This window comes from Thunnus maccoyii, chromosome 18 (genome assembly GCF_910596095.1).
Source record: "Thunnus maccoyii chromosome 18, fThuMac1.1, whole genome shotgun sequence".
Lineage (NCBI taxonomy): Eukaryota > Metazoa > Chordata > Actinopteri > Scombriformes > Scombridae > Thunnus > Thunnus maccoyii.
Genome location: NC_056550.1, coordinates 4,740,714 through 4,754,162, shown reverse-complemented (window position 1 = coordinate 4,754,162; position 13,449 = coordinate 4,740,714). Strand labels below are relative to the sequence as shown.

The 13,449-nt window shown below is 39.2% G+C and overlaps 1 pseudogene; it reads left to right on the top strand.

The window, feature by feature from the left end:
• Positions 1-1,086: 1,086 nt before the first annotated feature.
• On the top strand, positions 1,087-10,959 carry LOC121883692 (annotated as a pseudogene).
• Positions 10,960-13,449: the final 2,490 nt, after the last annotated feature.

Sequence of the window (13,449 nt, the reverse complement as noted above, 5' to 3'; positions counted from 1 at the left end):
AATGTAACGATCCTATAGGTTTATATTCTGACCACCAGTTTCAATTGTTTCAACTTTGTTTCTGAGAAATCATGTTTTGTCTGTGACTTTGGCATGGCGCACAGCTAAGAATACTACAACACTCACAACCCTTGCTATGGAGAAGAAGCCATGGGCACGAATCAGAGAGTAATGAATTCAAATTAAAAGTAATCTGATTCACTCTGTAGATTGTAAAATCAGTTTTCTCAACATTGTAATCTTTAGCTTCTGCCCGCCATAGGCGGCACACATGATTGAATTTAAAGCCCAGTGATTGGCTTTTTCTTGCTGAAATGCACATTGGGAGTCACAGGTAACTTCTACACAAAAACTTTGATGTACACAGTCTTATACCTTTGACTTTTTTCTAAAGAACCAGATAGTTGTCCATCTTTTGTACTGATGATTTAACCTCAAGAGTTCCATGCCGATTCAAGCCATAGAGGTGCTCAAACTGTGACTCACGTAACATTGTCTATGGGAAAAATGAATTTTTATTTCCGGAACCAGGGGGGCATGAAATCTGATAGACCTGAAAGCTGACTTCACATCCCTATGCACTGCCTCTGTAAATTGTTACTAAGGTTCCATTTTATTTCAGCAAGAAGAGACCATGGTAACGCCTGTAGAGCTGCTGGGAACTTTGGAATATTTGACAGATGAAGAGTTTAAAAAGTTCAAATGGTTCCTGCAGCAGGCTGATGTCTTGGAGGGCTTCCCAGCTATCCAAAGGAGCCAGCTGGAGAACACAGACAGGTTGGACACAGTTGATCAGATCGTAGAGACCTACAACAAAAACGCAGTGGAGGTGACCATAATGGTTTTGAAGAGGATAAAAAAAAATGGCTTGGTGCAGCATTTATCAAATATCAACTCAACATCCAAAGGTAAGTAGGGGAAAAACAAATAAATGCATACCCAACAGCTAAATGAACAGGCGAATAGGTAAGATAGAGTTGGAAATGTGTTTGTGTCCATTCATCTGGAAATGTTTGCATTACTCTTCTTACAATAGCATATTTACATTAATGTCATCTGTTGTTTGTTCCCTTAGAGACTCTCACTGATTGCCAACGCAAACTAAAATCCAACCTCAGGAGAAGGTTTCAGCATTCGTTTGAGCAAGCCACAAAATCTGGAAAGCAGATATTGATGAATGATATCAACACTGAGCTCTATATAATGGAGGAAACGTCTCAAAAGGTCAACATAACACAGGAGATCAGCCAAACTGCAACAGCATCCAGCATAACAGTTAATCTGGAACAGACTATCAGTATAGAGGACTTCTTTAAACCCATGCCAGGTCAAGATGAATCAGTCAGAACATTAATGACAAAAGGAGTGTCTGGTATTGGGAAAATAGTCTTGACACAGAAGTTTGTTCGGGATTGGGCTGAAGACAAAGTTGACAACAATATACAGTTCCTGTTTCCATTCACTTTCCGAGAGTTGAATTTGCTTAAAGACAGAAAATACAGCTGGGTGGAACTTCTCCATCACTTCTATGCTGATACCAAAGAAGTAGAAAACTTTGATAAACTCCAGATTGTATTTATATTTGATGGTCTGGATGAGTTTCAACTTTCTCTTGACTTCCACAATAACGAAAATCCTGACTGATGTCACTGAGTCAGCCTCAGTGGATGTGCTGCTAACAAACCTCATCATGGGGAAGTTGTTTCCTTCTGCTCATCTCTGGATAACAACAACACCTGAGGCAGCCAGTCAAATCCCTCCAGAGTACATTCACATGGTGACAGAGATGAGAGGGTTCACGGATTCAGAGAAGGAGGAGTACTTCAGGAAGAGATTCAGAAATAAGGAGCTGACCAGCAGAATTATCACCCACATCAGGGCTTCGCGAACCCTCCACATCATGTGCCACATCCCAGTTTTCTGCTGGATCACTGCTTCAGTTCTGGAGAACGTGTTGAAAACCAGTGACAAAGGGGAGCTGCCCAAGACCCTGACTGAGATGTACACACACTTCCTGGTGGTTAACTCCAAACTAGCAAATGTCAAATACCAAGAAGGAGCTGAGACAGATCCACCGTGGAACACCAAGACCAGCAAGATGATTCTCGCTCTGGGAAAACTGGCTTTTGAACAGCTTCAGAAAGGCAACCTGATCTTCTATGAAGCAGATCTTCTAGAGTGTGGCATTGATATTAGAGCAGCCTCAGTGTACTCAGAAGTTTTCACACAGATCTTTAAAAAGGAGCGTGCACTAAACCAGGACCAACTTTTCTCCTTTGTCCATTTAAGCTGTCAGGTGTTTCTGGCTGCTGTTCATGTCATTGTGTCATTCGTCAACTCTGGTGTCAACCTCTTGTCGGAGGAACAATCACCCTCCCTCATCACAGACAGATCAGTAAAACATCTCTACCAGAGTGCAATTGACAAGGCTTTACAGAGTCCAAATGGACACTTGGACTTGTTCCTTCGCTTCCTCATGGGCCTTTCACTGAAGACCAATCAAGCTGTTCTTCAAGACCTATTGAAACAATCAGGGAGTAGCTTACAGAGCAATCAGGAAACAGTCCAGTACATCAAAAAGAGGATTGAGGAGAATCCCTCTCCAGAGAGATGCATCAATCTGTTCCACTGTCTGAATGACATGAACGATCATTCTTTAGTGGAGGAGATCCAACAGTACCTGAGTTCAAGAAGTCTCTCCACATACAAACTCTCTCCTACCCAATGGTCAGATCTGGTCTTCATCCTATTATCATCAGTGAATGAGTTGGACGTGTTTGACCTGAAGAAATTCTCAGCTTCAGAGGAAGGTCTTCTGAAGTTGCTGCCAGTAGTTCAAGCCTCCAAGATATCTCTGTGGGTGCACAAATTATTTTACATATTAAAAACTGTGGATGTTATATTTTGAGGTTTTTGTTCATCCTTTGTTTGGCATTTTAAGGTTAAGTGGCTGTATGCTGTCTGAGAGAAGCTGTAAAGCTCTGGCCTCAGTTCTCAGTTCCCTGTCCTCTAATCTGAGAGAGCTCGACCTGAGTTACAACAGCATGACGAATGCAGGGGTCCAGGAGCTTACATGTGGCTTGAAGAATCCACAATGTAGACTGAAAACTCTCAGGTCAGCATGCTTTATTTAAGTATCATTAAATACCACTTTGACTACATTTTACATTTTTGTGTTTATTACTACTGCTTACCCTTTTTTCTACTGAGGCAATGGAAATCTTACTTTTAATGAATATGCCCATACATTATAGACTTTTAGCCACAATAGCAGTGTGGCTCCTGGGATAGCAGGTTGGTTGGTTGGTCCACAACACTGGTCCACATTGAAATATCTGGAATTTGGTATTGGATGGATTGTCATGAAATATCCAACACTCTAGGTCCTCAGAGAAGGAATCCTGATGAGTATGGTGAAATCCCTAGCTTTTCATCTCAAGCAACTAGCAGGTCAACATTTTTAATTATCCAGTAAAGTATTTCAACATATCCTGGATGAATTAGCGCAAAGTTTGGTAAAGACATTCGTGGTTCTGAAATGATCTATACTAATGACTTTGTTGAACCTTTCCTTAAGTGCCAAATTTTTGGTTCAGATTGAAATATTTTAACAACTACTGGATGGATTGCCATGAAATTTTGTACAGCCATCCATGTTCCCTCCAGGATCAACTGTAATAAATTTAGTTATATATTGACCTCAATTAGCGCCATCATTAGGTCAAAATTGCAATTTGCAAATTTGTCCAAAACTTAATATATACATACACCTACATATATTAACTGGACACTGTCCTGTACAAGCATGGTCTGATCTGGTGGATGCTGAGCAGCTCTGCTGCAGCATGTACCTTGCTTAAGGACACCTCAGTGATGGTAGTGATGGAGGGGCATGTGCTGCTCATTCACTTCTCATGTGCTATATCATAAAAATAAAGATGGAAGGAATAATAAATAAATAGGAAATTATTTTTTTTTTAAAGAATGATATAAAGGAACTACTGCGACTAGAGGGAATCAAAATTCAGTCAAATCAGAAGTCATACTGTGTTTATCAAAACTTATTTTTACAGTATTCGTCCATCCTCATCATTTATTCTTCTTTAGGCTGATTGGCTGTGATCTGCCATCCGTTAGCTGTAAAGCTTTGTCTTCAGCTGTAAGTTCTCAGTCCTTCAGTCTTAGAGAGCTGGATTTGACAAACAACAACCTGCAGGACTCAGGAGTGAAGCTGCTTTCTGTTGGATTGCAGAGTCCACACTGCAGACTTGAAACTCTCAGGTGAGTCGGCCGTATGACTAACCATCTCAAACCTTTTCATTCAAAAAGTTGCTCAACACTAAATGAAAATCTTGTTTTTGCTAACACAGACATTTTATTTTTTAGGTTGATTGGTTGTGCGCTGACGTGGAAAGGTTGTGATGCTGTGGCCTTTTTTCTTAGTTCCCCGTCCTCCAGTCTGAGACAGCTTGACCTTTGTAATAATAACCTGCAGGACCCTGGAGTGATGGTGCTCAGTGCTGGGCTGGAGAGTCCACACAGTAAACTTGAAACTCTCAGGTTAGACAATTCCCTCTTATTGTTACTGTCCCTTCACTGAAGCTCAACAGGGAAACACTGTTGGAGGAAACAAAAAGAGTGACTTTTGTACTAAAAATACTGTAACTTTGCAAGATTTCCACTTGATCTGACTAAATTTGACTGCTGAAACCTCATATTAGTTTAAGATAAACTATTAAATACATTTTTACACAAAACAAGGACTGTAGATTTTGTCCCCCACTTACACTGAGAGCAGATTGGGAAGGGATCTTTAAATGGTCATTATTATTATTATTATTATTATTATTATTATTATTATTATTATTATTATTGTTACAGCAAGCTAAACTGGTTTCAGTGATTATTTTGGCAGCTGACTGTTTTAAGACAGACTTGAAAAATTGTGAACCAGTCCTTTAATGGTATTCTTACAGATCTTCAGTGTTTAGATTAAGTAGCTTGTGAAAAATGTGGCCAAAAGTCAGAAGGCTGCACCAATTATTTCAATGTGACAGATACATATTAAATTAACATTGCATATCTTCTCCTGCTGTGTAAATAAAGGATTGGATGTGTGATGGGCAGGTATCCAATTGTAAATTACTCAGATCCAGATCAGGGCCAGATATTATCCAGACATCCAAAATTAGAATCAATTAATAAATTAACACTTAAAAAAGGTATTCTAAGTTAATTGATTAAATTTTAGTTTAAACTATGAGTTATAAAACTCCCCCAAAAAATCAATAAAAAAGATAATTAAATTAACCGTTGAATAATTCTATTACTGTACTTACTATGTCTTTACATTAATGAATCAATCGAACTTTCAAATGAAATTGTACTTTTTAAAAAAGGGTTTTGTTCTTTCAACATTTAACATTTAGAGTTTTCATTTCATGATCACTTTACTTTTAAAGATGACTCTCTTTACTTTAAAGACATGTAAGCAGTATGTGACCTAAAAAGTCCATCTTTATACTCAGGAATTGAGTGTGAACAGAGATTACTTTTTATATTTGTTTTATAATTAATTCTTCCTACTACTACGTGGCTGTAACCTGTTGGAAAAAAGCTGTGAAGCTCTGGCCTCAGTTCTCTCTTCCCAGACCTCCAGCTTGAGAGAGCTGGACTTGAGTAACAACGATTTGCAGGATTCAGGAGTGACGTTCCTCTCTGCCGGACTGGACAGTCCACATTGTAACCTGGAAACTCTCAGGTCAGCTAAGTGATATATTTGGTACTTTTAGAGACATTTTTATCTTTTAAGGAATTTAAAATTAAAGTTTGAACAATTATTGGCCATACAACATGAGCTTGTGTTTGTCATCAACATTAATTATTCCTCAGACTGACTGGATGTAAGCTGTTGGAGAGAAGCTGTGAAGCTCTGGCCTCAGCTCTCAGCTCCCACACCTCTAGTCTGAGAGAGCTGGATCTGAGTAACAACGACCTTCAGGATTCAGGAGTGAAGCTGCTCTCTCCTGGACTTGAGAGTCCTGAATGTAGACTGAAAACTCTCAGGTCAGAACAAATGCCCATCTAAATGCTCTCTCAAACACACTTTCACATCAGGGACAAGATTCTAAACCTGTGTGGGATCTCACAGTGACTTGAAACCAGTTGTAGCAACGATTGTTGGCAATACCTCCTCCTTTATTGTTTTAACTTCATGGTCAAAATAATAAATAATCAAGTGTGCATCATTTTTTGCAGGTTGTCAGGCTGCCAGGTCACAGAGGAGGGCTGTGCTTCTCTGGCCTCAGCTCTGAACTCCAATCCTTCCCATCTGAGAGAGCTGGATCTCAGCTACAATCATCCAGGAGACTCAGGAGAGAAACTGCTCTCTTCTGGACTGCAGAATCCAAACTGGAGACTGGACACTCTCAGGTATGGCTCATAGAGCGCTTACACCTAGTGGAACCTTGGTAGCAGTGAAATATTAAAGGATCGTTCTCTTTACAACAACTTGGGCTTAAAAACAATTTTAGATTAGAAAAAAGAGTGGAAACCACTAATCAAACTTTAAAGGAGAAAACTATCGTGAGTACAATGTTATCATAAGTGATACAGTTTAAATGTCAACTATGACTAAATAAAATTACTAAAATAAGAAACAAGTTGTAATGCTAAAATTTAGCATAGATTGTGGATAATAATTCCTAATGAAAGCTATTTCATGCTCCTACTTTCACAGTCAAAGAGAATATGCTTTTCAGACTATGTTTATTCTTTCAGAGTGAATCATGGTGGAGTGCAGAGGTTAAAATCTGGTCTGTGGAAGTGTAAGTATTTTATTTTATTAATGAGAACAAAGCAGCTTCCATGTTGTATGGACTTACCCTAAAAATAGACCAAGTAAATATTGTGCATATACACATATGATGTACAGTATGTATATTGTGTCACATGATTACATTCATATTTTTTAGGGCCCGAGCCGAAAGGGTGAAGGCCCTATTGTATTTTGTGTGTTTGTTTCTTTCTTCTTGCTTTATTATTCCGCCACTTAAACCCTAAATTTGACCCCCTAAACATGCTCAAAAACTCACCAAATTTGGCATGCACTTCAGGTCTGGTAAAAAATTTGATAAAATGTAAAATTAACCCCCAAAGTGCCAAAATGTGCTCTCTAGCGCCACCTATGTAACTAAAATGGGCACCACGGCCTGTAGGAATGTCATAGAGAGATCAAACCAAAACTCAATTATTTGTCTCATCAAGACCTACAAATCATACACTGACACCCCTGACCTAAATCCAACAGGAAGTCTGCAATTAACCTTTCTAAATAAGACTTTGCCTCAATTTTGGCCCCCAAACAAATGCTATCTCCTCCGAGGGCATTAATGGTATCGGCTTCAAACTTCAATAGATGACTTATGACAATGTGCTGAAAAAATATTGTTAAAAACTTGAATGTAGTGTAGTGTAGTAACTCGAATGGTTTGGATTTTATAAGCCCTGAAAGTTGCAGTGCCACATCACATCAAATGTACCCCTTACAATGTAAAACAATGGGGGAGGCATGGACTTTGTGTCAAACAGAGGTTTCTGACATCTAAATTATAAGTCTGATCACTTTCAAACCTGTATCAATGGATTCGCCACAAACTTTCCTACTAAAACATAATTTTTAATGTAGGATTTGGCCAAAGTAGTGGGATTTATGTGGAGATTTCACCAGAAGTGTACTCCTCTCCAACTGCTCCTCGTTATGTGACTCCCTCAGTGCTGTGAAATATTCCACAATACACACTCATTATAAAATAACAGGAACAGCAACAAATGACTTTAAAACTCAGACTCTAATATCTCAAAAACAGTAAAAGATAGAAAAAACATGTAAATTCAAGATTTGTAGGTCAAAGTCTCGTGACTCATTTAAAGTTCAAATGAAATCTGTACCTAAAACTATGTGGAAGCACTAAATGTTCAAAAAGGTGTGGGTTCGCTCACACTCTCCATTCAAATATATGAGTATTTTTCTGTGTCCAGCTGCAGTTACTTATTGTCTCTACACACCTGATAGTACACATTTCAATCAAACTTTGACCAGGTCATGTGGGTTATTTCTAAAAATAGACTTGATGAAAATTAGGAAATTAATTTGTTTTACACACAAAATTTACTAATTGAAATTCAAGTGAATGGGCCCAAAACTTGCATACTTTTGATGACACAGGTGTGAGCAAGATAGACATGTCTCACCCTGCAGAAAATTCTCATGCTCACACCGTAAAGATTTGATGCTTCGCCACGTCAGAGGAAGTTGCTATAACTTTATTGTAAATACTCCAGTCTGCACCAAACTTTACATGTTTGATAAGACTCCCGGCCTGAACACGTCTGCATGACAATATTCTATCGATGATGCAAACTGGCTGAATAGTGCCCCCTATGAAATTTCAGCGAAGCAGCTCCAGCAATGGGCAAAACAGTGGACAAAGGAAGTGATGTTTATCTCTCCTTCTTGCACTGTTTGAAAACAGCCCAGGTCTGAAGACATCTACATGCCCGTGACAGAAGCCCTTTGATTGCGCCGCGGCCGGACATGCGCGGAGGTGCGAGGGCCCATTCATTGCTGCTTGCAGCTTTAATTAAATATTATATTTACATTATATTTTGTGTATGGACTGTTACAACCAATTATTAGTATATAGTTACTGTACATATATTACAAATATGTATATATATATATATATGCATGTCAAAACATATATAAAGCTGTAAGGTAAAGCACCACTCATGCCTCAATGTTAAAATGCTTTTTAGCTTAAATTCATTATAGTATATCATATTTCAGGTGATAAGACTTGATACATTACATGCATACAGTATCTGAGCTGAAGAAGACATGGTAACTGCAACAGCAAGCTACCCAATGTTGAAATGTGTCTAATTAAATTTACTCAAGTACTGTACTTAAATATAATTATGAGGTACTTGTACTTTACTTGAGTATTTCCACTTTATGCTGCTTGATACATTTACTTCACTACAATTCAGAGGGAATTATTCCCCTCTATTCTTTTCATATGTTCTTATAGCATTGTTTGAGACCCGAATAGTTAAATTCTCAAATATTTCACAAAAAAGCAAAGTTGAGACCCCTTTGTTGGGACCAACTGACCTAACCTCTATACACTCTAGGCCACTTACACATTGATTCATCTGTATAAACTATGTACTTTATTAAACATATTTATTACAGGTTTCTATTTTTTTTTTTTTTAAAAGTACTTTTACTTTTAATACTTTACATCAATGTATACATTTACTTAAGTAGGATTTCAAATGCAGAAATTTTCCTTATAATTCAGTATTTTTACATTGTGGTATTTCTACTTTTACTTATATAAAGGATCTGAGTACTTCTTCCACCACTGATCTTACAAAAGCACATTTTGCATGTAACCTTCTTTTCGTCTTTGGGGGTGAGAGTCTTTTGGAAGTGACTACTTGATGCCTGGTGATTCATTATTAGCCTATTCAGCATAGAAATCCTGTACATGCACAATATTCACAGAACATTAAAATACTAATTATAACTGCCAAGTTGTTAATGAATCAACAAATGCTGACCATAGCAAGTATGTACTTCTGCTGTACTGTATCTTGTTCTGTCCATCAGATGCCTGTGAACTCACACTGGACCCAAACACAGCTCACAGAGAACTCATCCTGTCGGAGAACAACAGACAGGTGAAATTAGTGGAGGAGGAACAGCCATATCGATATCACCCAGAGAGATTTGATTCCTTCAAACAGCTGCTGTGTAGTAATGGACTGACTGGTCGCTGTTACTGGGAATTTCAGACAAATCTTCAATATAATGTGACAGTGGCTTACCGAGGAATCAGCAGAAGAGGAGATGGTAATGAGTGCAAGTTTGGAGGGAATGACAAGTCCTGGAGTCTACACTACAATGCCGGTTACTCTGCTTGGCACAATAACACAGAAACAAAGATATGTACCCCTAAAAACAACACCAGAAGAGTAGCAGTGTATCTGGACTGGCCTGCTGGCACTCTGTCCTTCTACACAGTCTCATCTGACACAGTGACTCACATCTACACCTTCTACTCCAGATTCACAGAACCCCTCTACCCTGGCTTTAGCTTTGAGGTTAGGCCTGTACCTGGGCTGACAGTATTGTGGTATGGTTCCTCAGTGTTTCTGCATCACATAGATGAGGAACAACTTCAGTCAGACATCTAGCGCAGAATTCAGAGGCTATCACAGGTGTAATTTCCTGTTAGTTTTAGTTTTCTCACTAAAATTCCTCTTAACAGTGTTCTGTCCAGCCACCAAACTTCCAGATGAGAGTTAGTTGTTGATGTCAGTTGATGTTGATTTGCTCATCTTGTTTGCCTTGTTTGCCCCGGGTTCCACTTGTCAGGCTACATGCCATTTGCCCTACTATCACATTGTTGGGGCTGGTTGGGGCTGTACCCTGCTTATTAGCTCCCTAATAGAGTCGCAGAGTGGGAGGAGCATCCTTGTCTCCAGGAATAAAAATCCCATTCCTTTTTCCCATAGAAAAATTTATTCCCATTCACTTTTCCCATGAACTGGGTCTCAGTTTGAGCGCTTCTACGGCTTCGATCAGTATGAAACTCTCCCAGTTAAATCATTATCACAAAAAATTAACAGCTGCATTAGAAAATATCTGGTTCTGTACAAAACTCGGTACATAAAGGGTAGAAGTTAAATATAGCTCTAAATGTGCATTTCAACAAGAAACAGCCAATCACTGATCTTACAATTCTGTCATGTGTGTGGGCAGAAGCTTGGTTCAGTTTCTGGGTCACTTTTAAGTTAATTCAGCAACTATTGCATAGAGTTTTGTTTACAACTCCAACAACGTTTTGAATTCATTACCACTCTGATTTGCACCTTTCACTGGCTTCTTCTCCATGGCAATGGCAGCTCAGGCTCATGGATATTGTAGTATTCTTAGCGGTCCGCCATGCCAAAATCACAGACAAAACGTGATTTCTCAGAAACAAAGTTGAAATAATTGAAACTGGTGGTCATAATATAAACCTATAGGATCGTTACATTATCTGGGAGAGTCCTGAGTTTCTGTGTTAAGTAATATTGAGGAGGTCATTTAAAGTAAAATTTGAAATGGGTATATACAATGGGGAAAAACACTTCTGGAACCAGCGGCATCTCCCACTTCACAACTCTATGAAATTGTGTGTCGACGCCTAACAAACATGTTGAATGCAGTTACTTCCTCATAAAGTTTCCTGTAGGGAATAGGAAGGTTTCCTGCGTGTGTAGGCTCCGTAGATTTCCTCAACAATGTAACTACACGATATGATCACAAGAACCGTGACTGGTCAACATGGGCTGCTTGTGATTTTTATATAGGAATAATACAATATTTGTTTTTTGACTTTCTTGAATCACAGAAGAAGACAGGAAGTAATGAAGGAGAGAAAGATGTATGATATGCAACAAATCAGAGTTTTTAGAGTGGACATGACATTATGAAAGTTGAAGAAAGACTCTTTTGAAGAATAGTCTTTTCTTTGACACGCATTTTGCAAAGATTTGATATGATACCTAACTATGTAATGTAAATATGCAGAATAATCCCATATTCTGTAGTAAAACAAGGCTGAACTTGTCACCGTTGCTGGTATCACAAAGTAAATGACAGAATTTACACACAGTTACTGTGGGGAATAAAATTAAATCTGATGCTGAACAATGAAAAAAAACCTATGAAATGTATACTGCATCGCCTGAGTGCTCACATACATGTACATTTGTACGTTTGTTTTTCTGCATTTATTGCCTTATTTTGTTTTTAATGCTGTCTGGTTAAGCCAAAGACAACAATACAGCTCCTAACTAACTATATAAATTAGGGATGCACGATATTGGATTTTTTGCCGATATCCGATATTTCCAACTCATTGTGGCCCATTGCCCATGCCGATACCAATATATGCACATATTATTTTCCAGCTGGCTGAGGAGACTATTATGCATGCAATCATAGATTGTTCTAAGTATGATCAAGAAAGACAATATATGAAGGAAGAATTTAGGAAGACTGGATTCAGGAGCTCAGTATTAAAACTTTAATGAACTTGCCAAGTGGGTGGAGCAGTAGTTTTCTTTGAGTTTATTAGACAGACAGGATTAATGTGGAGGATTTAATCTTTGGTCCACACTCCGGAGCAGAAGGTGGCGGCAATGTACCTAATACGCTGGTTGCCAACCGCCATTATAAACCAAAAAGAAGAAGGTTAAGTTTTTTATTTTTCAAACAGAATGGTACATCCTGTCAGCCGAGGGATTTCTTATCTGTGCAGCCGAACACCACAGCACCTCGATGGACTGTGTCACCCTGACGAACCCGGTGCTTCCTCCGCAGGCTCCACTTTACTCAGCTGCCCGTCAAACCCGCTGCTTCTTCCCACTTTAACCCGAAACAACAAATTGGGGCTTGGTGGTCCAGTTGGATCCACATGGAGAGCCGAGGCTGGGAGGCTAGCAGAGCATTAGCTGCAGCATGACCAGAGGGAAGCACAGCCAGCTAGCCTTCGCTAGCCTCCCAGCTAACGTTAGCCCTGGCTCTCTATGAGGAGCACCGAGCCCCAGTTTGTTATTCGGGTTAAAGTGGGAAGAAGCAGTGGGTCTGACAGGCAGCTTGAGTGAAGTGGAGCCTGCGGAGGAAGCACCGGGACCGTCAGGGTGACACAGTCCGACAAGGGAAGCACAGTCAGTTGGTGGAGGAGATGGCGGCATATCGGCCTCTCATAATCGGCAGAATTTGCCGATGCCGATATTTCATTTTAGAGCTTTTATCGGCCGATACCGATGACGTGCCGATAATATCGTGCATCACTAATATAGATAAATTTAAAAAACTGAAAACTATATTAAAAAATATTCCTGACTTCATTGTGCCCCCACCCCCCCACCTCTGAAACGAATACATGTCTGTGGCCCATTCTCCCTTTTGCATATTTCTGATTCATTCTTTTAAATATTTTACTCTTTTAATTACACAATCTGTTGAGTTTACTATGATCTTACTTAGTCTAGTGTATTCACGTCCTTCTTATGGCTGGCTCTGACTATGTTGGTGCTCTAGGCAAGATTTTAGATTTGAGCCCCCTCAAAAGTGCAACAATAGTACCTCCAGTCCTAGAACTTCAAATATGAATTAAAACACAAAATGTGCAACATTGGTACCTCCAGCCCAGACAAAAATTCAAGTATAGGTCAAGGTGCCACTCGATGGGTGTTTGATGGCATTGCCTGAGGTAACATGAAATTTCTTGGCTGTCAGGCAAAAGCTGACTAACCAGTAAGGCTAAACAAACTAGATGAAAACCAAATGCAAGTCTGTCTTAAAACAATATTCAGGTGCCCAAATGA